This window comes from Pteropus medius, unplaced genomic scaffold, assembly GCF_902729225.1.
Source record: "Pteropus medius unplaced genomic scaffold, Ma_sr-lr_union100, whole genome shotgun sequence".
Classification (NCBI taxonomy): domain Eukaryota; kingdom Metazoa; phylum Chordata; class Mammalia; order Chiroptera; family Pteropodidae; genus Pteropus; species Pteropus medius.
In genome coordinates, this window is record NW_024352787.1 from 8,259,488 (window position 1) to 8,284,401 (window position 24,914).

Here is a 24,914-nt window from a genome sequence, read left to right on the forward strand (position 1 = left end):
TCATTTTTGTCTGTGCTTAGACAAACTATGAAGTGGCCTTTTCTTGGTCTCACTTTATCATACTATTAGACTGAGCTTGTCTGGAGTTTATATTCTATAGAATTATTTATGTTCGATAGAAGGATAACAGGATTTTCTTGTGAGTGCCAGGCCAGCTTCTTGAGAAGGAGCTGTTTTTTTTTTCCCCCTTTCTCAGAAGTTACACATTCCATTCTTCCACTGCTCTTTTCAGTGTCCTTACTAAATCAATTATCACATCACATGTTAAGCAAACCAATGCCTGGCATATTATACCCAGTAAAGGTTTGATAAATGAATGAAAAGAAGAGTCACTGAAACCATCAATCAATGTCTTTTATGATACAACACCTCCTTTCCAGTCTTCATTAGAAACCATTAATCCGAAGACTTTGAAGAAATAGAAATAGAAAATATCACCATGGTCCACTATTAGAAAGAAATACAATTTGAAAGGTGAAGGTGAGTTTAGTAATTATCAATTATAATTTTGCTGAATGCATTAGTCACCTTTGCTCCTATTCTGTGGGAGAGGGTGTAACTACCAGTAAACTCACTCATTAATACTATTTTGCCAATGTAAAATACAAAAGCGATATAAAAAAAACTAATGTGCAAATGCATAGCCATAATGTATATGTAAGATGTATGTCTCACCGTTTAAAATATTATTTCCTAATGAATGTTATTATATGTGTTCTGAAACTGTTGTTTCTTCTCCCTGAGTCTATGCTAGATCCTCAATTTCTATTATCAGTTCTAATACTTTCATTTATCATCTAATACTATATATATGTGTGTGTGTGTGTATATATACATATATACACACACACACACATATATATAATCTTAAAAGATAATAGTGGGAGTAATCAATTATCATCTCCTATTGAAGGAATAAAGTATAAATTTTAAGGGAAAGAGGTTATGCCTATGTAATATTTCTAAATTATTTATCCAAAGCAGTTTAGCCCTCTCAAATAACATTTAAGAGAGACTCAGTGAATAGTAACTAGATGATCTCAATGATGAGAGATATTTCATATGTGCTGATTCCAGTTCTTCAAATTACCAGTGAATTGTTCTGACTAAACACCTCTTAATACAATATGGGATATTAAGTTAAAACTAAAGTTTTGGTGAAAGGTTTAATCTAATAGGACATGATTTATTCTTTTTTTCAATTTCCTTAGCATATAGGCCCTGCCAAGATATTAGTTTACGAATAAATTTCATTGAAGAAAAAACACAGAGAACTGAATGGAAAAAATCCCAGGAAAGAAAGAAGATGCCATTGGAAGATAAGGAAATAGAAACATAAGAAGTGTGAATTCTGACTGAAAGAAAAGAATTATGAGAGAAAGATATATTTGATGAGAGCAGTGGAATATAACAAACTTTTTAAACCATTTTTTCTGGTTTTATTGAAATATAGTAGACAATTAGTTGTTTATATTTGCATTGTACAATTCAATGAGTTTTTTTTTCAATTATAGTTGGCATACAATAATATACCAATTTCAGTTGTACAGCATAGCGATCAGAGATCCACATAGCTCACAAAGTGATCATCCTACTAAATCTACTAAATCTTCCCCCTTACATATTTATTAAAACATATAAACCATCTTCTCTATGTTACTCTCTACATCTTCAAGTCTATTCTGCAACTATCCATTTGTACCTCTAAATCCCTTTGCCTTTTTTTTGCTGACACCCAACCCCCTTTCCATCTAGTAGCCCTCAAAATATTCCATGTATCTGAGTTTATTTCCACTTTCATTGTTGTTGTTGTTTATTTCGTTCTTTAGATTCCACACGTACGTGAAATCATGTGATATCTGTCTTTATATGACGTATTTCATTCAGCACAATACCCTCTAGGTTCATCAAGGCAATATTTTTTTCCATTCCCTTCCTTTTAGTCTGTGTGTGGCTTTTAATTGGAAGTGAGTCTCCTGTAGGCAGCATATGTAGGAGTCTTGTTTTCTTATCCATTCAACAACTCTACCTTTTGATTGGAGAACTTAATTTTTTTCCATCTGAGGTACTTGTTGATAGGAATGTGGTTATTAGCATTCTTTATTCATGTTTTTGACGCTTTTTTTTTCTTAAAGAAGTTCCTCCAACATTTCCTGTAATACTACCTTGGTGTTGATAAATTTTGTTAGCTTATTTTTGTCTGGGAAGCTCTTATCTGTCTTTCCACTCTAAATGATAGCACTGCTGGATAAAGTATTCTTGTTGTAGATCCTGGGTTTCTATCATATTAAATATTTTGTGCCAAGCCTTTCTGTTCTGCAAAGTTTCTTTCGAGAAATCAGCTGCCAGTCTTATGGGTGCTCCCTTGTAGGTAACTAACTGCTTTTCTCTTGCTGCTTTTAAGATTCTCTCTTTGTATTTAACCTTTAGAATTTTAATTATGATGTGTCTTGGTGTGGGCCTCTTTGGCTTCATCTTTCTTGGAACTCTCTGAGCTTCCTGGGGTTGTATGTCTATTTCTTTCGCCAAGTTAAGGAAGTTTTCCATCATTATTTCTTCAAATAGCTCCTCAACTTCTTGTTTTCCTTCGGGTACCCCATGACATGGATATTTATACAATAGTGTCCCGTAGGCTCCTTAAATTATTATTATAGTCTTGGCTTCTTGTTTCTTGCTATTCTGATTGAGTGTCTTTGGCTTCCCCATCCTCTATATTGGTGGTCTGATCCTCTTCTTTATCCACTCTGTTGATTCCCTCTAATATACTCTTCATCTCAGATAATGTGTTTTTCATTTCTAACTGGTTCTCTTTTATAATTTTCATTTCTGTTTTTATGTTTTTTATCTCTTTGTTAAAGTTCTCACTGGATTCACCTACTCTTCTCCTAAGTTCACTGAGCATCTTTAAAACCAGTATTTTGAACTCTGCATCTGTTAGATTGTTTGACTCCCTTATTCCTGGATCTCTATTCTGTTCTTTCGTATGCTTTCTGCTTCTTTTTCTTCCCATTTTGGCTGTATCTGTTTCTACGTACTAAACAAAGCCCCTAAGTCTCCCAGTCTTATTGGCATGGCTCTGTGTAGTAGGTGTCCAGTGGCACATTCCTGAGAGGACCCAGCCTGTGCCCCTCTGGGGCCACCTGTTAAAATTCAGCAAGCAATCTACAGATGCTATGCTCATAGTTGCCTCAAGTCTTGGCACTGCTCAGCAAGAATCACCTGACGCACTGAAGACACACCTGGATGTGGCTTGGGTGGGGCCACGAGTTGGGGAAGGCAGATTTTCAGGGAATCCTCTGGGCTGAGCAACCTCTGTTATCCAGTTTGATGAAGTCTCAGCTATGGTAGCGCAGAGTTCACACACTGGCAGAGGGAAGGGCTCAACAAGGGAACAGAAGTGCACCAGCACTTCAGTCCGGGAGAAAGCTTCACCTTCGGCTCTCACTCCAACAACTCAGTGTCCCCCTGTAAGTCCCCGGTGTCTCCCCCACCCCCATGCAGCCGACTGGGCACTGGTGCTCAGAGTGTGCAGGTCCATCCCAAAGTCCACTCGAGGACATGGCCCCTTTAAGAGGCATTTGCTGCTGCCACTGCAGCAGCCTCTGCCCCACTCAGCTGCTTGAGACTGGGCAGCCTCATGTCTTCACCCCTCCTACCTTCTACTGTTGCAGGTTTATTAATTATTTCTCCCTAGTTGTATGCTTCTGTTCATCAGATCCCAGGTGATTTTCCTTGCTGTTTGCTCTATGTTTTTGTCACAACTTTGATTTGGTCGCAAGAGGGATGAACAAAGCCTCTATCATCTATGCCATTTTTTCCCGTCTTGACAAAAATAATTTTTAAAATAACTTAAGATAATCTTAACAGAAATAGTAGAAAGGTAAAAGAATAAAGCCCCAAAAAACAAAAAATAAGAAGCAATAATTGAAAGTTTAAAATAAGAAAATAAAATGTGAATATGTTAAGCCAGTATCTTATCAATTAAATCTAATGAAATGCTTAGATTTGTAATTCTTTTTATAAAACTTAGATGAAAATCCTAATTTCCAGAAAATGTATTAATTTCAATATACCTGGAAGTATATGCACATTAACCTATTAATCAAATCACACTGGTATTAAGTAACAAATATAAATATATTTAACACTCCCAAAAATATGCTAGTTTTAGCTTTCAGAATTATTACAGAGTTTCAGGTTTAGCTATAAGCTTTCATTTTCCATAATATTTTCCATAAATCTATCCTAAGAAAATAGAAACTCAATCAAAGACATGCGTATAAAGATATTTCATATAATGTTATTGTGAAAAATTAGAAAGTGCCAAAAATCCAACAGCAAAGAAGCACTTAAATACATTATGACATATTCAAGGATAAACTATAATTCAAATGATTAAAATCATGTTTATAAAGATTATTTAGTGTCATGGTAAAATGTTCATGTTAAGTGAAGAGAGTAGTACACACTAATATAAAAAGTGGAGGAGCCTAACATAAAATATTCTTGCAGGAACTGACTTTAGAGTTCATCTAGTTTGATACTTTTGTTTTATAGACTTGGGACATGATGTCCAAAGATATTAAATGTCTTGCCTGACATAATGTGGCTCTTTGGCCGCGCTGAGACTGTGGGTCAGGTTTCCTGACTCTGGTCACACTGCTCTGTGCTACTTCCTCCAAACCGTATATGATTATACTTGAATTATTTTTCATAGAACTGGCCCTAAACACAATTAGTGAGTAAGCAAAGATCGTTTTCAATTTGAAACCTTTGGCTACCTTACTCTGATTCTCCATTGGAGTCTGGCAGATTTACTGCTAATGGATACATCCTTTCCCACATCTCTTAATGTCTTCTAAAATGACGGTGGGTAGGAAATAAACTAATCATTTATAGTTTATTAGCTTGTTAACATGTTAATTCTCCCATATAATGTCCTAGTCTGATCGGGCAGCTATAACAGAGTACCGTAGACTGGATATCTTACAAACAAATTTTATTTCTCACAGTTTTAAAGTCTGGGAAGTCCCAAATCAAGGTGTTAGCAGATTTAGAGTCTGGTGAAAACCCACTTCGTGGATCATAGATAGACATCTTCTTGCTGTATCTTCACATGGTTGGAAGAGATGAGGGTGCTTTTTGCATCTCTTTTATGGGGGCACTAATCCCATTCATGAGAGCTCCATGACCTAATCACTTTCCAAAGACCTCATCTCCTAACACCATCACATTGCGGGGTTAGGATTTCAACATACGAATTTAGGGGAGGGGAGGTACATTCAGTCTATAGCAGATGACATACTGCCTTAATTATACAGTTAAATTATTATTTAAGGTAGTTGTTAATGGCTACAAAATAATAAATGACACAAAATAATAAAAAATATTTCTAAGAAAGCTTTTTGTGTGTAATTCATTTTAGTGACTCACTACGTACAAAGCTAAACTTTTTTTAATATAAGCACTGTATGTAACAGCATATGCCCAAATGTAGCAAACCTAGAGCCTCCTACACAGACACTGAAGATGTGATTGGACTTTCCTATTTCTCAAAGTAAATCAAAATGCACTTTTCATTCTTTCAACAACTTTTTATCAAGTACAAGTTTTGTGCCTAGTATTGCTGAGAACCTGAAAATAGGCAGTGAACAAAATGAACAAAGTCTCACCTAAAAGTGTTTTAGTAATTATAACAAGACTTGGAATATTTTTCAAATAAAATTTTCTAAATCAAAGAAGTTTTGAGAGTAGTCAGATCCACAACTGCACAGAGGCATATTTAAAAATTTAGTTACCTATCTCTGAAACTGCAGCACAGAATCTGATTCTTAGTCAATTATATTAAACACTGATTCATGTGAATCACTCTCTTGATAACAGAAATTTGCATTTTAGATATAATTTTCATTATACTTTTCTTCTGTGCTCATTATTGTAAGCTCTGGGATAGTTACAGTATCAGAAAGGGTTCTCATTTTTTTCTGGATCATCAGTTGAAACCAATTTAAAAATATGTGTAACTCAGTTTTTCTCCCTTCTATGCTGACCCCTTGTAGGTTATGGGGAAAGATAGTGGAGCCAAATGCTATACTCTATTGTTCACTGCTAATTACTTTCTTTTGTTATTTTCTCGGGATCATGTATGGGCTTTATAGATAACTCAGGAGAAATAGATGAGTAATACAAAAAGTCTTTGGCTTTCAAGATATATGAGATATAGTGCCAGAAACAGGCTGCAGAGTCATTTCTAAAGAAAACTGTGGATAAGCAAAACAAACAATAAATGACTTTTCTGCTCTTTACTTTTCCTGTATTTACTTGTCTAGGATTCAAGTTTTATATTTAGTTAAAAATATAGTACTATACTCCCTATAAAGCCTTGGCTCAGATCTGGACCAAAGCTAACAAAAAGTAGTAATAACTCATCCTAGTTCTTCTTAAACCATGTGGACTAATAAAACTAGCATTTACTGGCTAGGCTTTAAACGGAGGTCTGTTTACTCATGTGAAGTAGACAAAGAATGAAACAGTGGCACTAATCCTCCTCTTAAAATCCTCAGAACCGATGAAGGGTCCTCCAAGGATCTGGTGTTCTTCTCATATTCTTAATCCGGAATGGCCTGAATAGGAGATAGGAATGTATCCTCTCAGACCTTGATGTGGCCACCTAACGATCTCTAACTAACTCTATTGTCTTTAAAGAAGCCAGAAAATCAAGTCAATCCATAAGGTATCACCTGAAGAAACAGCTACAAAAAATCATAACAATGTGGTTTGCAATGTGCTAGACTTCTGTTGCATTTAATCCATTTTCGTTGTTACAAGTAGGCGCTTGTGTCATATTGGCCAGTTTCACACAAGACAGGGCTAAGAGAACATTTATTATTAGCTCTATCTCTTAAAATAGCACAGAAAATACCCTTTTGCACATTTCACAATTAACGGTTATTGAGAAATGCAGGGTAACTTTTGCGATATTAAAATGATACTTATAGTACATAAACATACTTGACACTGATTCTTTTTTCTTATTTCCTAAAACAGAATAATCCCAGAGGTATTTTTTTAATACTGCTACAAAGAGGCCACAACTTGCATAGATATACCACATTAAGCAGATTCTTGTTGACTACAGTGGTGCCAATGACCTTACATATGATATAGTTGTATCATATAGAGTGAAACAGCCTTCTGTGACCAGACTAATAGTTTTAGAAGAAAAGAAAATATGGTAGGAAGTGTAAAGAGTGAGAAGGAAAATTATTATTCAGCCTGTAGAGCTTTGTGGGTTTTTTTTAAATATCACACTTTTAATAATTTGGATTTGATTTTTTTCTATTAAAAACCAAAAGAGATCAAAACCTTTTTACTAATTTACTAGTGATCTGGAAGCTAGTGGTTGAGAGCTGTAGTTTAGATTTGGTATACAATTCAATGTTTATTCTAACCAAAAATAAAAAGACAAACATCAAAGAGAGAAGTATATTGATAATATGTCTATATTTTCATCACTAGAGCAAAAATATTCTGTGCTGAAGAAATGGCTAAGAAACAAAATAAGAAGTATATTATAAAAGAATTTTGAATATTACTAACTACATAGCAAATTGCTTGCTTAGCTTGCTTCATGTGTGATATGATTTATTTCCACTGGCAGAAAGAATTAGATAGATGTTTGTATTTTTATTGCATTATTAAATGTCCCTTCCATGAAATATATTGAGAGTAGAACAACACACCACATGGAGAAAAGAAATCACATTGCAGTGGGTGTATTATCCTTCGTCCTCAAATAAGTCATGAAAAACTGACTACTTCATATGCATTCATTTTTTAAGTTTATGACCAATTTAACTTTTTTGAGGTTTTGTCCACAACAGCTTAGTGATAATAGTCAGCAATTTATGACTGCATGAAAGAACACTCATACTATTTATTGCTCACTTTTTTTGGTAGCGCCAGCTTGCATTTGAACCCTGAAATTGGATACTTCACCTACTGATTAAATGTTGACTATTTATGTGCAAAAATAAATGTTTCTCTAAATGTTTACCTCAATAGAATTTTATTTCCTCACAATTCTTTAGAGACTGAAAAACATTCCTAAAATTGTTTGAGACAAAAACTAGATAAACATTACGAAAGAATTAGCTAGTGGTCAAATGTAAATTAAATATTTATTATTTAATTTTTTTCCATGTAATTCCAAAGCAGGATTATCATAAATGTTCAGCATGGCATGGCTATTTTATTCAAATATTCTTTTAAAAAGTGTATGTTATTATATCTATTTTAAAACAAATGAAATTTCACTATAATACTGTTAGCTGGAAGTGGATTTGGGTTAAAGAGAATTCTATTTGTGGCTCTATCCATGGGTCTTTGGTAACTGAAGTGAAAGGAAGGAAGGAAGGCAGGGAGGAAAGAAGGGAAGGAGGGGAGAAGAGAGGAAATAGGAAAGGAAAGGAAACGAAACTCGGTTATCAAAGTAACTCAACCTATTTCCTTTCAGTGTTTATTTTTATTTTAAAGTTCATTTTCATTCCAAAGCTTTAGCTTTCGGCAATTTTCATGATGAGTCAATGTTCATACTATTTGTTATGGGTTTTATAATTTGTCAGTGATTATTATATAAAGGTGAGATTATATAGTCTGGAAAATGAAATTATATAACTGTTACATCATTTCCTGTGATGGGGTTGGGGTACCTGAACATTCCCTTTAAATGCTATGATAGTTTTGGTCTCCATCCGCCACTCTGTAATGGAAGCACTGACAATGATACGATTGGAGTCAGTGGCTATCATGATGGTGTAATCATTGCAGAATCTGTTCCTTTAGATTATTTCAATAAATTCTGCCTGTTTTGTCACAAATAAATTCTTTTATTTTTTACCTGAGTCAATGTAAGTTTTAAATGTTAAATTCATAATCTTAGTCCAACATGAATTTCCACTTTTCTTTCAATTTTTCTTTTGATTGATAAACATCATTTCAGTGCCCTAATGCCTGAAAACAGAACAGGCTATGAATCAGAATAACAGCTCTGCTAGAATAAAAGTTATAGAAATCTCACCCCTCAGGTGACATTCTGTACAAAGAGCAGCCAAGTACCTCAAATTCTGTTGGGATATAATTATCTCATAATAACTATTTTCCCATCAGCACTGCATCACGATCAGGCCATAAAATGTTTTTCTGTGTCTCAGGAAAGAAGATAGAGTAAGCAATTTGGAATATTACAAAATAGGCTCAGTAGAGCAGTTTAATTTGCATGGATCATCCTCATCCTCTAAATACCTCATTGACCAATGAGAGTTCTTGGTTACTTTAGTCCAGAGAGCAGTATAATTTTATATGTACACACTTGCATAAATTGAGATTAAAAAGTTGCTTAAAATATGATAAAAGCGAAAGAGCTATTAAAACACTACCGTAAATAAGATATTTTTACAACTTTTAAGATGTTTTATTCTACTGTATTTAGCACATAATGAACAGATATTTTATCAGCAAAGATATGCAAAATAAATCAGATTAGAACAACCCTATAATTATATTTGTACAAATGTTTTAAAGGATTGCATTATAATTAAAATGTGTGGTAGTAATTTTATTACGCTATTTCTAGTATGCAAACAAAATTTATACAATAGTCAAGTGAACTTGAGTTAAATCAAGCACATTCTACAATTTCTATAACTATTTTAGAAGCCAGCAAAGGTCCAAACATAATTTTTGTTCGTGAAACAAACGTTTGTTGAGTTCTTATATTACATTGTGTTCCTGGGGACATAAAGATGAATAAGACTTTGCTTTTTCCCTTAAGGAGCTTACGGTGCAGTGTCAGACACTGGTACTATGTTATTATGCATCAAAAGAGGCAGATACATGCACAAGGGATAGAAAAGCCCAGAGGAGGAGCCCATAGACTAGTATGGGAATTAGATAATTTCTTGAAAGAGATTGATACTTAAGGCTTAGGTTTAAAAGATGAGTAACAATTGTCCAAATGCGGAAAAGGTTATTCAAGAAGTAAATGAAGAGTTGGACAAACGTGAAAGAAAATATGTAATTTTTTAATGTCAGCTTTATTAAGGTATAATTTATGTACGGTAAAGTCCTTTCCTTTTAAGTGTTCAGTTCTATGAATTTAGACAGATGTATATAGTCATGTAACTACAACTACAATCAAAATATAGAACATTTCCATCACCTCATACATTTCTCTTGGCTCCGTTGTAGTCAATTCCTTACCCCTACCTCAGTCCTGGTAACCACTGCCTCTATAATTTTGCCTTTTCCAGAATATATAATTTTGCCTTTTCCAGAATATCATAATACAGTGTATAGATTTCAAATGTCTTTTTTTTCATTTAATATAATGCATTTGAAAGTCATCTATGTTGTTGCATGTATCTGTAGTTCATTCTTTTTATGGCTGCATAGTATTCCATTGTGTGCATCTACCCTGCTCGTTAATTTATATTTTAGTTGATGGTCATTTGGGTTGTTTCTAGTTTTGGGAGATTAGGAATAGGGCGACTATAAACTTCATGTACAGGCTTTTGTGTACATAAATGTTGTTTTTATTTCTCTTGGATAAATATCTAGTAGTGGTATTACTGGGTCATATGTGGAATATTTTGATGCGTTCTCAATTTGTCATTACTATAACCAAGGTAATAGAAAGGAAGAAAGAGTGGGCAAAGACCAGTACTTTTATTTTATGCTAAGAAAGATTGTATTCCCAACACAATGGGGAGATTTTACGCAGTGATTTTTTTTTTAATGTTCTTATTTCCCTTTCATTTGAGGTATCAGAGTGAAGTTTGAACTGGTTGGAGGAGGCGTTGGGGTAGAGAGGAGGCTGTAGTCAGCAAGAATATTTCAGGATTCTATCATTAATCCAGTATTTTATAAAATTACCTATTCCTGACAGTTTTCTATTAGAAAATAAAAATTCAGAGCATACTCAAGACTTCCAATGTCACAGTCTAAAGATACTGTGCAGTTAGGAAAACATGCTTACTGATAAAAGTTGCTGAGGAATTAAATAGCTCACTCTCTAATCATGGTCTGAACTAACTAGATTTCACTAGAAAGAAGAGACTTCACTATGACCATCTAAGCAGGTGCTTTCTCAAAACCGTCAAGTACTGGCACTGAGGACCAGCAACTCTTTTAATCCTCCTAAGAACCATATGAGGTAGATGCCATTATCATCTGTGTTTAAATAGGCAAACTGTATGCATACTAGAGCTACCATCACTTTTTACTATGATAATCATATTATTATGATAATCTATGAAAAGTTGCTTAGCCTCTGTGAACTCAAATACCTTGTCTATAAAATGGAGATCATGGTATCTACCTCATAAGAATTTTAGGAGGATTGAATGAAACAACATATACACTGTCCCTAGAGTATTGCTGGTGGTCAGCAAATGTTTTCTGCTTAGAGTTGTTTTATACCTTTTTCTAGATATACACAATAAAATGTTAACTGCTAATTTGGAAATTAAGCTTGAGTGTAATAAAAAATCAAAGAAAAAATCAAACCGTCAAATAGATTTCAAAGATTGCTAATGAAATTGCAACTTAAAAAAATCTATTTAAAAATCACCAGTGAGAACCAGGTTCCTTTATCTTGTTTTGATGAAGATTACATGAGATAATATATATGAAACATGTAGAGCACAGATATACGTTCTCCCTTCTTTATGGTTTTCCTTTCCCATGGAAAGAATTGTAGTAAAATATTTTCCATTATAGTATCATAGATAATCGGACTAGAATGTTTACTCTGACAAATAAAATCTTTAGTAAAGACAAGTTTGGAATATTTTAAGGATATTAATTTATTTGATAAGCTTGTTCCCAAGCGAACTATTTATAAAACAAGACTTCCCTTTTTTTCATATTGCTCTTGGTAGTTTTAATTCATTTACAGGATCATATTACTTTCTCATAATGAGTGGGTGAGCCATTTTAAATATAATAGTTGTCTTTATTCTCATTAATAGAACTTTAGCATAGATACTGTTTTTAATTTCGAACACTGGAGAAAAATATACCTGATATAGAACCCTTAGTGTTTCTTTATTTCTCACATACTGCCAGATGTATCTTTTCCGTTCAAATAATTCTTCATCAACATTCTTTGTATTTCCGCTGCTAATACCCAATCCAGACTGTTGTCATTCCATGCCTAGAATCTTGCCCTTGTCTTGCCTACTTTGATTAATTCTAACTGCAACAGAATTACATATTTGTAAAATACTATGCATTAAATTTTCAATTGTTCATCATTACACCTAGAGAAAAAAAATAAGTAGAAAAAACCATATGATTGAAATTTAATTGAAGCTTTCCACAGTATAATTTTTGCTTGCCTAAACAATTTGCTTTTTGGTACTAGCTTTTGGCTTTTTCCATGCCAAACTCGCCCCTTACAACCTATTTGTTTTCCTGTCTCTATATTCTACTTATATAAATTCCCCCAAATAGTTTCTTCTCCACACAGAAGAGTGTCATTAAATTAGCTGCAAGTTAACTTTAGACAGTCATCAATCTAGTTTTCCCAGCCTGGTGTAACCATGGGACTTGACGTAGTGCTGCCCTCTACTTCAAACTTTGTGCCTGTAAGCAAGGGCCAGCCCTGGGAAGGGAAGAGGGACTGCTGTTTACATAACTGCATATCTGGGCCTACGCGTACAGTGTTTCTTTCTTTCTCTTTTTTTCTTTTTTCTGTCAAAGCATATGAGGCAGAGATCCAGTGCAAAGCAGATGAAGGATAACATGACATGCATAATGTGATTCAGGATCCATCTAATCCAGCAAATTAACGATTCAGCCCTCGAAGCAGGAGTAGCTCTATGAAGTGGGTACTGAGATCTCCCCTGAGAAGTAACCTGGAGAGTGGCCTGCTCAGACGTGTACAGCATTGTATAAGCATTAGATGTACAGCATAATGACTACACATACTGTGAAATTGTAGTATTATTTCTGTATTGTGTACTGTGTGTATGTGTGTGTTCACAGGTCAAGAGGCTTCATTTATGAATTTTTTAAAATAATATAAACATGAATTTCAGGAGAACTGATCTCAAAGAGTTGCTATCTCCTTTCTATGTAGAACACGTTTTCAATTTCAGAATAGTATTATATATTTAATGACCTTACTTAGTCACGAAGGATCTTTAAATACTTTTCTTCATCTCTTGCATAAGAGTTGCTTTTTTTTCTTTTATTTTCTTTTGTTACTAATTTCCTTAGAACAATTACTGCATTGCAGTAAGGAGATAGTAAATTTTAGAGATTGTTTATGTAAAGAACTTTAAGAGTCTATGATGAAAGCTGCAGCATGAGTTTCTCTTTATATTTTTTTACCCTGCCATCATCAATATAAGCTTTATCATCAAAACTATGCATTGCAATCAGTTACCAATTTTACTCAAGAAACTATTAAATGACATTGTCATTTAGTTCCTTCTTCAAACTGCCTTCGAGGTAAATCGACAATATTCAGCACAATCATACAGCTGCGTATTATCCTCCACACACACCTTGCTGTCTCTGGTTTTCTGCTATACACTTGTCCCAAAACAGTGCTGTATTAAGTGCCATAGCACAGAGCTTGGCAGATGGTAGGTGCTTCATAACTGTTGTCTCTTCCCAGGCATAGGTGGTACATCACTTATTAACAACCCACATTTCTTATACAAAGTAATGCATAGAAATTATTTTCTAATTAAAAAATAATAATAAATCCAATTATATTCTATGGGAAGTTATAGAAATTATTCTTCATTAAAAAACATCGATATTATAATTTAGGCATATACTATGGCTTTCTGTATTTTTAATGCTTGGACCTGTAAGAAGAATAAGGGGAAAAAAATTACTTTTGTTCACTTCACTCCCTCAGCACCGCCCCCCTCCCCAAGAAACCCAACAAGCCAAAGAAAAATTATAAAATTAATTTCAGTTTCTCAGAATTTATATCTAGTAAGGGCAATCATTTTAAAAAAAAACCTGATGTTTAAATTAGAAGGTAATAAGGTAATAGCTAAGACATGTTATTAAGATGCTTAAGAAGATCAAATACTTCCAGTTATTTTCTTTTAATTTTTGGTGAACACAGCTCCATAATCTTGCTAAGCTATCAAGTGGATCTACCAAGTCTAAATTTCTAAAATCTGCATGTCTTAAAAAGTACTAATATGACATTTAATTAATTATAAGTGATTCAATCATATCTAATATTTATTTTTGTCATCTCTTTAAAAAACTAACAACAGTAATTTCACATGACTCCAGGCTATGAGGAAATATAGCGCATGATGCTGCTCTTCCTCCCAGGTCTCTTCACTGGCCACCAGACTTCACTGGTCCCTAGGAGTATTCAGCTCCCAATAACCTCAAGCCCCTGACTCTTGTTTCTTCCACTCAGTCAAAATTTAACTCTCATCAACTGAGCCTTCTTTCTCAGGTGACTCTTGAAGAAAAGCAATGTCTACAGTGAAATAATTCACACTATTATGTACGTGAATGTTTATTAATTTCTTAACATGACCAGAACTTTTCAGGCAATTTAATGAGAGAGTGCTTGTTAATGCACACAAATTTCAACTTGGTAAAATTTCAAATAATTTAATAGCATGAAGTGACCTCTCTAAGTAGTGTGGCGGAAGTTGTTTGGGGTTATCTGGACTTATTTGGATAGCCCTGAGCTTCAGCTCTGGGAACAGCTCTCTTGTTATTCTCGCTGATTATAGCTTCTCTCCTCCTTTCACTTGTCAATAAAGAGGTTCTCTAAAGGCTCACTGTTTTATTCTACAGCATTAACCATGAGAGCAGCATCAAGCTGTATTTCTGTGTGTGTGTGTGTGTGATATTATTATACAGTGTGTGTGTGTGTGTTTGAGTTGGGGAGGACAGAAGAGGTCATGGTTATGTGTCACGGTCGTTAGAGACTTGGGCGACGGTAGATGGAGAGCTGACTTCATTGTAAGATCAGTTTTAAATACAATGTTGTCATTTTTTGTGTGTGCGGTTTTGAGCTTTCCTTCCTCATGTATAATGTCTCACATTCATTGACTAAGTCTGTGCATAAGGCAGTCAACTTTCAGTGTGTGAGAAGAGCCACGCTCTGCTTGACTAAGGTAGAGATTTATGAAAGAGATGCACCTACCTCCCTGATCTCCTGCTTAGCGCTTCACCACCACATAGGGGATAGGGTAGAAAAAGACACAAATGTGAATTCACAAACAGGTGTGAGTATGCTTTTGGGTTTAATTTCTGGCAAATAGAGCACCACCAAACTCTCCTTTCTGCCATTAGCATTGGGAAGCCCAAGGAATGGAGAGCACAGAAGTAGATGAAAGGAGATGCTTTTGGTAATTCAAGCACTAATGCTTCTTTGTTTAAACGCTTATGAGTGTTGTGGAGAAGGCAAAAAATAGTTGTGTGTGGCATTTATTAACCCCAAATCTCTGTTAATATCATCAGTTTTATGTAAAAAAGTATAGACTTTAAAAAATATAAATTTAGAGATCAAATATTTTTAGAGTTAGAATCCTTGTGGTTAAAAATTCCAAGATTTCTAGTATTCGAATAGCCTATGCAGATGGCAGTATTGAGATTCTCATATACTATGCACAAGGAAAAATGTAAAATTATCTTGAATTAAGCTTTGCCGGTGTGAAGGCACGGAAATATAAAGTATTCTAAAAATGAGCACTAACAGCTTAAGACTGTGTCTTATTCATTTGTCATTCTTTTTCCCTGAGGCATCTTAAAAGGTAAATGCATATCTTTACTTTTTATAACCAAGTTTTAAATTTACAGTGAAGAAAGAATACTGACAAAATAGAGAATGCAAGCAATCAAGGACATAGGGGCCACTTTGTAACAATTCGTGGTTTTAACTGAAAGTGACTTTCTTATCTATTTAAAAAGTCTAAATTCTGTGAAGTAAAAGGAAAGCTGAATGCCAATATAATGTTTTCAGAGGCTAATGGGATCATTTAAGTGAGCACTTGGCAGAATCAGCTCCATTAAATTATTACGTCATTTTACATTCCTTTTACCTTGTTTCCTATAAGACAAAACCTACCATTATTTAGTTTTGTGCTCTTTTTTTTAAATGTGATAAATTCTAATCTTTGAGAAAACAACATTAACCATCTATACTTTTTATCTGGAAACCTTGCTTTTAACAAGCTTAATAATAATAAATATTAAACATAGTATACCAGGCACTGTTCTAAATATTATAAAATATTAATTCATTTAATATATGTATTTGTAATCATATTTTTAGAATTAGTATTTCAAAAGAAAATGCTATTGGTGATGTCTTTTGTTGCATGTGATAAGTTCCTTTACAATTCTGAACAGATACAGACTTCATTCTCCTTTATCAAAAATATTGAAAAAAATACTGGGGAAATATCTAGAAAATATTATTAGTTACTGAACTCTGACACATTACCTATGCTAAATGGAATAGCATAAGTAAAGGCCCTCATAAGTTATACATATGCATGTGCTTAAAATTTAATATCACGAACTGTCTCCTCAATTTATATATACTTTCACTTTATATAAAGATGTTATGTCAAACAGTCTTTATATTGACAAGCAGCATGCAAGAAAGGTTGTTCACAAAAAGGAATATATATATATATGCCTTACTGTTAAATTGTACACCCGAAACTTACTGGATTTCATTAACCAATGTCACCATAGAAAAATAAAATAAAAATAAATTTAAAAGATTTTTAAAAATTAAAATAAATGGACAAGTATTTAGGAATTTCTTCCAAGAAAGGTTTCTACATGGGGCCTCATCAAAAGCAATAAAACCCAGATATGGTGGAAAAACATTACCAGAGCCTTCTTTAAGCCTCTGAAAGAGTGTAGGAGGAGTGAAAACAACTCGTAGTGTAGGAGGAGTGAAAAACACTCGTAATATAAAATACTTTTATGCATACCAATTCATTTCAGTATTATTTTTCCTATTTTACTAATGGGGACTCTAAGGTGCATTTAGATTAAACCTTGACCAGAGTCAAATGGCTGAAACTCAAATGCAGGTTCTTATTACAAGTTTTTCTTATTATTACAAGATCAATGTTCTTATTCTAAGTCCGACATTCATAAGTATTGAATGTTTGTTGTGTCTATTTTACTTTTTAATTGATAATAGAATTGGTGGAAATGGGATATGTCTTTTTGGCCCTTACTGGCTACTGTGGCTTGTGTCTTATGAACATTGTATTAAAAAAGATAATAGAAAAAAAAAAAGCAGAGTCGTTCAGTAAACCGAATATTTTGAATCCAAATATTTCACAGGGTAGTATCTTGCAGCACAGAGTGAAAACATAGAGATGCTTTTTCTACTTATTAATGTTTATTATAATGGTGGGGAGGGAAACGTGTGGAGCACTCACTATGTGTATGACATAATACTAACCATTTTATGTGTATAACTTGTAAATGCTCACAATAATTCTACAGAGAAGGTCTTTTAATTATTTTTGGTTTTACAGAAAGAAACTGAGGTTTAGATTAAATAACTAATGTAGGTTACATAGCTAGAGAGGGGCAGGTTTAGTCTCCAAACTGAAGGCATAAGTCTCCAAACCTTCAGGCTTATTTTCAACATAGTGTGCATGCAAGCACCAAATGTTTGTTGAGTCCCTTCTATGGCTAAGTGTTATACTTAGTGCTAGGAATACAGTCACCAGTTAAAGATATTGCCATGGGATCTTTACAGTACAATGTGTGGAAAATTATAATAAGGTCATGTAAAAAATATCATGAAATGATATTTACATGAGGAATGAGTATATATCTGGCTCATGGTTCGTGTTAAAGCTTAATGATCACTTTTGGAAACTTCTGCAGTTTGGTCCTCACTCCCGCCCCATACATATTAGTGCAGTGTTCTTTTGCTTACATTGGTTGCAGATTGTAGTTCCATTCTCCGCCAAAAGTTATGAACCCTTTTAGTGGTGAGACCAAAACAAGACAATTTTTTTTTCAAATCAGAAGCCTAATATTCATGCATATTGTTCATAGCAAACCTGCCGAAAACCATAATTACACTGTCATTTTCACATAAGAAAATTTATCTTATTAGGAGAACAAATAACCACTAGAATAATAAATAATAATAACTGCCCGTAATTGCCTGCCTATCATATGCCACGCACTGTTCCACGAGCTTTGCATACAAAATTTTGTTTAATTCTCAGTATGCCCTGTGATAAATGGCATTATTACATCCATTTTAGAGAGAAAATTGAGGCATAGAGAGGATAATTTCCTCAAGGTAGCATAGCTAGTTAGAGTGGAGACTGGTTCAAACAAAGATCTAGATGACCTCCTAAGCAATGTACTATTCTAATGATTAAGAGTTAGGTTCTGGTTTTCATTTGAGTGCTCCTGCTTCTTTACTTTGAACCATGGACAAGATACTTAACTTAGCTGTGCCTCAGTTTCCTCACCAATAAAATGAGAACGATAATTATAATACCTTCTTCATAGAATTGGTTACAAGAATTAAATGAGCAGTTACATATAAAGCTCTTAGAACAATGTCTACCACAAAGTAAATGCTCAAAAAATGACAGTAGTAATTATTATTATATTATTATTTATCACTCCCTTCCAGAAGGAAAAAAAAGATGGAAATGAATATGTGATAGGCACTAAGCAAAGAATTAATAGCAATTTTTCTTTTGTCATCATTAACATCTTGACTAAAGGCACTACATTCAATGAGGTTGATAATGTTTTAAATAATGCCATTCATCTCACAGATTCAAAACTGTCCTGAGAGAATATTTGATCTTTACATCTTTTACAAGAATTTGTCTTACTTAAAATCAGTGTCATTCTGATTTTACTTCTTTCCTCAGATCTAAAAATTAGCAACCAAAAAAGAGAGCTGAACTCCACATTCATAGACCAAAGGGTAAATTTTTTCCCTAACATGTTTTCTAATATCAAATTAAAAGTTCAATATATTGGAGAGAAAAATTGATCATATTCTTTCAATATATTGGAGAGAAAAGCTAACACAAACTGACCTCACATGCTTTTATCTATTAATTACCAATGATGTTTCTAACAAATTAATACTATTTAACACATAGTTATATTAGGATTGGAAATTAACCACTAAATGTAAATATTAGACTGTCTTATATCCCTGCCATTGTTAACCTGTTGGTGAAGGGAAGAATTACCAGGATGCAAACAAATTAATTGTCTCTTACTATACTATTCTCTTCTAATATTTTTCACTTAAATACAACAACCATCCTCCAGGGGGAAAAGAATATGCTTCCCAGGGAGGAGGGGGCATGTTATGATATATGTGCATACATGTAAACATACATATATATATATATATGTTTATATATACATATATTAGATGCATAGATAATAGATGATAGATGATGATAGGTAGATAGGTAGATAGATAGATAGATAGATAGATAGATAGATAGATAGATAGATGATAGATAAATAGACGATAGACTAAACACAGTTTTTCAAGAGCCTAATGCAAACATGTCATGTCTTTGGTTTAAGTGCCGTACAAGGAAATAAAACTATTTAAAATGGAATTTTAACTGCACATTAAAAGACTCGTTCATGTCATATAATGAAAGGAGAAAGTATTGAATCAGAAACAAAATTATTAAAAAAAATAAAATAGAGCTTGGGTTAACTTACTACCATGAAATATTTTATGGATATCTGCTCAGAGAATGTATTTAAAGTATATTAAATTCTTTATAAAACATTTACATCTTGTTTTGGGTCTTAAGAGTTAGAACTGCAAGAATAGCTTTAATTGTAATGTTTTGCATACAAAATTGGATTGTCTTGCAAAATTTACTTTAGATCTCCATGTTTCCTCTTATCATTTTGGTAAACTGTATGAGTTTTACTACTCTTATTCATTTTCTATGATGGTCCTTGTCAGAGCAGGAAAAATGTTCTTGAATAAACTGTAGAGAAAGATTACTTGATATTTTCCAGGGGCTAAACTCCAAAAAGGAATGAACATACTGGGAACAGAAAATAGCTCTCCATGACATTTGATTGCTGATAAAAAGAAGAAAGGGCTGGGCAGCAGCAAGTGTATGTGATGGTAAGATAATAAGCAATGTGTATAGTAATTGGCAGAGTTATGTCACAAATGTTCTGTTTCAGAAAATAAAATGTATACACTTTTAATGTGTATTTTATTTTTTTTAAATGAGGAAATATGCTAAGGTACTTTTAGGGTTAGATATTAGAGTAAAGCTGTATAATTGAATTGTTTTCTCCCAAATTTAACAAAATTAACCAAAAAAAAGTTTTCAAACAACAAAGTACACTATCAGCAGTAAAGTTAAGGAAATGTTACAACTTCAGTTGTTATATTTGAATAGTGGTAGTCATGGAGACAGAGGATCTAGAAATCACCATGCGATGTCTATACTTACCCACCCCCAAACACTCACTCTATCATTACCACTCCCTCCCATGTCTAAAGCAATACAGGGACATGACCTTCACACACACCCATAATTCAATACCAACTTATATGGTGAGGAGGCATCCTATAGAAAAACAGAAAACTACTCAACAAAGGGAAAAGCAGGTGGGGAGTGGTTGCTCAAAGCCTCTCCTACATTTCAGCAATTCACCACAACCAGGGTTACCTGGGTTCAGCTTTTTATTTTTTTCCCAGCTTAATGGTAAGGTAGAAAGGAAAAGTAAAACATGTATAATTACTAAGAGAAAATTATCTCCTGCAGGGATTTAGTAGGATGAAAGAGAAAACAGAAAATAAGTTTAAAAAGCTCCTCTGGAAGAACAGTGGACCCTGTGAGGAAAGACACAAAGAATCCAAGTTGCAGTTTCTCCTCAATGAGATGGCAACAATTCAAATGTTTGGTACTACCCAGTACTAGCAAAGGTTTTGAGAAAATTATAACTCTCATACTCTGTTGATGGGAAGGTAAATTGATGCAAATTTTTTGGAAAATTATTGGGTGATATCTAACAAAATTTATAAGGTTACCTAGTTATGCTGCAAAAACACATATGTACCAGAACTGTAGTTGAAGATTATATTAAACAGGAAAATACTAGAAACCTCATGATCCTCACTGAAGGAAGGACCCAATTATAAGTTTCCAATGGAATACTCTACAGCTACTCAAAATAATAAAAGATCCTGTCTACGGCCATGCCAACCTGAAAAAGCCCGATCCCGTCTGATCTTGGAAGCTGGTAAGTACTTGGATGGGAGACCACCTACAAAGAACAGGTGCTACAGGCACACAAAATAAAAAAATAAGGGATTGTAAGATGACAAGGTCCTTGCAATCTGTGAGCTCAACCAAGGATTGCCTCACCTTAAAAAAATAATATAAAATAATAATAATAAAAGATCCTTATGTTCTGATTTGAAAAAATCTCCAAGTTATATTAATAAGTAAAAAATGCAGAATATTGTGTGTATTCTGATAAGTAAAATAAAAGAATATGCATATGTATTTTTTTCCTGGGATTATTCACAAGAAAATATGATTACTATTTGGAAGTAATTCAAGAGTTCAGGACAAGGATAGAGAAAGACCTTTTGCTTTCCATTTTATACATTTTGTTCGGTTTAAAATTTTATTATGTACAAGCACTGCATTTGTTTCCAAGTGTTCACTACTGTTGCCCCAACTTAACATGCTCAAAAGTGTGTCCATATTACCCCTAACCCAGCTCTTTTCCTTTTACTTAAATTGAATAGCCTGAACCATTCTTCTATGACCCCAGCCTGAAAATTTGAGTTATTTAAAAAAATTAATTACATATATATTTTAAATATAAACAATTATACATTCCAACTGCAGATACCTGTGGAAAAATAAGACATAAGTTAGATAAGAACACATAAATTTCCTGTAATCTTACCATTCAGAAAATTTACTGTTAAAAGTTTGTGTATGTCTTGGAGAAATATAGATAGATGTTGGCAACAATCAGCTTATAGGTGATAACTAAAAACATGGAAATGAATGAAATCACAAGAGATCCTGAAAATGTGTGTGTGTGTGTGTGTGTGTGTGTGTGTGTGTGTGTGTGTATCTCGGTTATAACAGAAAGGAGAATCAGAGTAATCAGAATGTGTATCTTATGTAGAAGAAAATGAATATTATGACTTTCTATGGCTTTTCAGTCATTACTTGTTTTTTCCCGGGTCAATTTTTCCTTCTTTATTTTTTAGCTTACCCACAATTTTTTATGTTAAATAAGTTATGAACTACACCATAATGTATAGTATGTTTCAATAATAGCATTATATTAAATGGATCCTAAGTGATTAAAAATTAATAACCCATATAATAAACACAATCTAAGACCTTATTAGTGATCTGCCTTGTGCTAAAACTGTGAAGATAATAATCACAAAAATAAAAGCCCTGATGAGAAGTTACGTAACCTAGTTTTAGACAGATAATTGGTGAAAGCCAAACATTAATCTCACTCTCAATCCAGTGAACTTTACACTGCACCCTGAATGCAATGTCCTGTTGTGACCATTCCTTACCATCAACCATCTCCAACCTAAGTAGATGATCAAAATATCTTTTGTACCAAAAAGAAGTGAATTGGTTTTTAACCACTTTGACCATTGGAAAGTAATAATAGTAATGCATATCATTTTGAGACTTTAATGTTTTATTGTTACCAGTATTTTCTAGTAACTATATATCTACTTAATGATTTCTCTTAAATCATTTAGAACATGAGAGAGAAGAAACTTTGCTGAGGACTGAAATGTATTTTCTGTATACTAGCATCTTATAGCATAAAAGTAAACTCAATTTTTTTAATACTAGAGTTGATAATATTTAAAGTAAAAGAGAACTGATCATTTGTACATAATTGGAGAATTAGTAAAAAATATACAACTATGAGTCCTTAGATAATAAAAGCATTAATTGAAACAGAAACAGAATTCTGTATAAACTCAAAAATTTACAAAAGACTCAAGCACAATTTGAACAATTTGTCAGCAAAACATAGACAAAAAATTTAAGGTATTCCACTCTTATTGTGTAGATAGTACACTAAGGTATTATTTTTCCAAAGCATTTCATAGAATGCTAATATATATAAAAAAGAGACTGTATGAGTAAATAAATTTGGAGAACAGCAAGTTAAACAAACCTAAACTTCTCAGAACATGTAATGTGCAACTGTGTATTAATAATCTCTAAGGGTTAAATGTGTTAGCTAGAATTTTCCAAATTTTTATGACTACAGATCCTAGTTTTTTCCACTTCTTTTAGAAGCTCTGTGAGTGGGACATACTTGGAGATGTTAGTGGGACAGACTTGGAGAGTGCTGCTCCAAAGAAAGAATGAGATTGAAGGACTATAGAGACAGACACCCTAAGCATAGTGAGGGAAACCTTATTGTCTGTAACCTTGAAAGCCATCACTTTCATGTTTCTCATATTCACTTAAAACCTTCATAAAGTTTCAAGATTGCGAAGGACAAGTGTTATAGGAACAAATCAAAACTGGCTCCAGGCAAAATGGTGAAGTAAATGAAATCCATTTTTGGCTTTTTACCTCTAGTATCATCATATTTTCTTTCTTCTACTGACAATTCACTCAGCTTGTCATCTTTCCTCCCCACACTAAGACACTGTTCTGAAACGCTTTTCCAGAGGGTGTTTAAACATGGCCAATTATGCCTGCCTCCCACTTTTTCGGCTTCAGATACACCACCTCTGGGTGTCATTTTCTTTTAGACTGAAAGCATTTTAAGCCCTGTAACAAAAAGTAAGGAGTATTACTTTTGGGGCCCTGCTAGATGATTCTCAAATTACATCTCATTAGTCATCCTATATTTTGCCTACGATCAACACCAACGTTGGAAAAAAATATATAATTTCTCAGGAAAAATAGAGTTAAATGAAGCTGTAGAATTAACTCTGCCTTTTGGAATAGAAAGGGCTGGGAATCAGAGGCTTGGGTTTTAGTCTTGTCTTTGTTACCAACTGGTTCTTTAATATCTGGTGTCACAGTGTCTCAGTATTTTTATCAGTCCAGTGGGCATACTACTTTCTCAGGACTGTGAAGATGTTAAAATGAGATTTATTAATGGATATGAAAGTGTCTGGAACAGCCAAAAGGCAACATGATATTGTTTCAGCAACTTTATCTTACATATAAGGATATTAGGTTTGGCCTAAAACTTTTCAAAAAGGCCTAGTTAGTATCTGCTTCTAATAGAAAATTATAATGGAAATTGCTTTTAAAGGTCACGAAGTATAAGACAGGACACTAATGCCCCCAAATTTAAGCAGGATTTGCTCAAGATAAAGCCAAGACTAGGACCCATCTAAATCTGAACCAGAGATTTTTCTACTATGTTAGGACACTGCTGGAATATACTTAATTGTTCTGGAATTGAAATCCACAAATGAGAGAAATTGAAATCAGAATTGGGTCAGGAATCTTAGTCTCCTTGTCTTTCAATCAAGGAACAAGAGTCATGATTCTATAGCTTAAGAATTAGTGATATTTTAGGTCCATTGTTTTGCAAAAAAACTAGGGAATATGGCATAGAATATGGCTTGCTGAAAGTGTTCAGTCACCACAGAAAAAAAGAAATTTTCTCTTTTCTTTGCATCTTTTCCAGATGCAGGAATGAGTCCAAAATCCTTGCATATCTTGCTTAGCTTCCTCATCTCCTCTGGCTGTACTGCTGAAGGGTTGCTTCTGCCCTGATGCATATTTGCCCAAAGCTTGCATGCTTGCTTGCTTGCTTGCTTGATTGATTATTTGTTTATTTATTTTTTTAGGCGAGGCAACCCTTGTTTGACC

The 24,914-nt window shown here is 33.6% G+C and overlaps 1 protein-coding gene across 2 annotated transcripts in view; it reads left to right on the top strand.

The window, feature by feature from the left end:
- Positions 1-24,914, top strand: part of MAGI2 (membrane associated guanylate kinase, WW and PDZ domain containing 2) — a 1,217,785-nt gene that overhangs the window by 175,119 nt on the left and 1,017,752 nt on the right. The gene's annotated exons all lie outside the window — the stretch shown is intronic.